The sequence below is a fragment of the Peromyscus maniculatus genome, chromosome 9, assembly GCF_049852395.1.
Source record: "Peromyscus maniculatus bairdii isolate BWxNUB_F1_BW_parent chromosome 9, HU_Pman_BW_mat_3.1, whole genome shotgun sequence".
In the NCBI taxonomy this organism is placed as follows: Eukaryota; Metazoa; Chordata; class Mammalia; order Rodentia; family Cricetidae; genus Peromyscus; species Peromyscus maniculatus.
In genome coordinates this window covers 111,820,308-111,822,558 of record NC_134860.1, presented here as the reverse complement: position 1 = coordinate 111,822,558, position 2,251 = coordinate 111,820,308, and the positions used below count along the sequence as shown (strand labels likewise).

The following is a 2,251-nucleotide window of genomic DNA, read 5'->3' as shown; positions in this document are numbered from 1 at the left end:
GGGGCTTGCCTTAGAATAAGTATGTTCTGCACTTGGGTACCATGTTCTGCCTTGGTTCCTTCTGCCATTCTCTATTTCTGTTATTTTTGGTTGCACGACATGAAATACTCTGTTCCACACATTCTCCCTGCCACAACAGACTGATACTTCTGGATATGTGCTCCTAAAAACTCATATTTTATTAAGCTGTTTCTATATTGTATTTTGTCACAACAATTAGAAAAGTAGAAGTAGATAAAAGAACCCACAATGTTACAACACTAACTCTTCTATCTTCTTTTTTTAAATATTGTAATTATATTCATGTAAGAGGAAATTTAGCAGTGTACATTTAACCCAGTTTAGTGGCAAGTTACTAGGCCTTTGCGTTTTCCAGCTTGGTAATGCCAACAGCTGAGCCAGAGCACCCTTGTCTTCCGAGTTAACCTGTGTGAAGGCAACAGTCGTGCATGCCTTCCTGTGGACCAGCTGACCCAGGCTGGCCTTTCCCTTGATGATGGATGTAGTGGGGGACCTCTGTCTTTCCACACAGGGCAGACAGGAAGACCACCAGCTCAATGGGGTCTTCAGCAACCACCATCAGCTGAGCCATTTTGTTCTCCACCAAGGTAGTGACTGTTGACTCTTGCTCCAACGACAGGTGGTCTCTTGGTTGAGATGTCCCTTTTGCCAGCAGTTTTCTTCTCAGTGCAGGTCAACAGCCTTTGCTTCTGCTTTGTCTCTTGTCTGTACCTGTGGGCAAGCTTAAGCAGCTGGGTAGCTGTCTCTGGATCCAGGGCCTGGGTGAACTGCTTAATGGCAGGAGGTGCTTTGAGCCGCTTATAGATGTCCCCTTGTTGCTCCAGCCTGATTCAGCGGGACCATTTGACCAAGCCTGTGAGATAGCTTTTGGACTGGATGTCCTGCCCAATGCTGAAGTTCTTAGGTCTTTTCTCAATCAAAGGAATAACCACTCTTTTGGCCTTCTGTTTCTTCATGATAGCAGGGGATGAGGCCACCTTCTTCCCCTTGGTCTTCTTTCTTTAGGCATCATGATGGGCTAGAGGAGCGAGCTCTTTGGTCTTCTTAATTGACAAGCACTTCTCATGGCTTCCCTGATTAGGAAAATAATATACACTCAGGTAAATCCCTTTTCTACAGACTACCAACAGTCTCCAAGAGCCCCACCCAAGGGTTATCCCCAATAGCACCCTCCCAGTACCCCATCAGCATATCACAGCCCACACCTACCTTGGAAGCCCCATGCTCCACCAGAGGACAAACTGACACCCAGAAACCCAGGAAAGCACCCTGCCCATAGATCACCAACACTCCTTCAGTTCCTCTGCCCTATGCCCAATCCCACCCCTCTGTCCCTTGTCACTATATCTGGGCCTACATATTTAGTGGAACCCCCTGTCACATAAGAAGTCATACTGACTGACTGCCAGAACCCTAAATATGCTGGTTGCTAGTGGACCTCTGCTACATTCTCAGTGCTTGCCTGGCCCCTCCCACAGCCTGGCCCTCCCCTCCTTGTTACCACATTGTGGCTCCCAACTACAGCAGAGGCACCTTGCTGGACCAGAGAACATTTTGGCCACCACAACCATATGTAACCCACCCACCTCAGCACTGTCCCACTCAGTGCCCACCCAATCCATCCCAGTGACTTTCTTCCTCTGGATTGTTGGCTGCATTGCTTCACGAGGGTGGAGGGAGAAGAAGCCAGAGACAGGGTTAGGATGACTGTGAGTATGAAAGAGACAGCTCTCTGGGAGATAGACTTCAGTGAATCAGTTCAACATTTTTTTTTAGAGTATACGGAATCTATAGGATTGGGGAGCCTGGGGACAAACCCTAATTTGCATAAATGGTATGGTTTTATCATAAGACTACTAACACAAGTCTTAATTATCATATGTGCAGCAAGAGAGCCTTCTAGCAGGAATTAATGCCAAAGGTAAAGCTAAAGACAAATCAGGCATCTGGCTTAGAGACAGTTTTCAGATAAGTTCAGTCCTCCAGGCCCAGGGACATTGTCCAGATAAGGGTACATAGAAACAGGAAATTCCACTGAAGAAGCAGGGAGACTTCATATTGTCAAGCTTTTGGAAAAAAAACTGCTAGGCCATGATAGACTGCAACTTCTGACCAGCCAGCAAGGCCTTTCTACATCTTCTCAATAGCCCCATGCCTTCCCATAACCATATCCTGGCCCCCAATTCCCAGAGGACCTCCAGCTGGACCAGAAGTCACACTAGCCACCAGA

General features: G+C 47.2%; 1 pseudogene; it reads right to left on the bottom strand.

Moving 5' to 3' along the window:
* Positions 1-282: 282 nt before the first annotated feature.
* LOC121832444 (large ribosomal subunit protein eL8 pseudogene) lies at positions 283-1,244 on the bottom strand (annotated as a pseudogene).
* Positions 1,245-2,251: the final 1,007 nt, after the last annotated feature.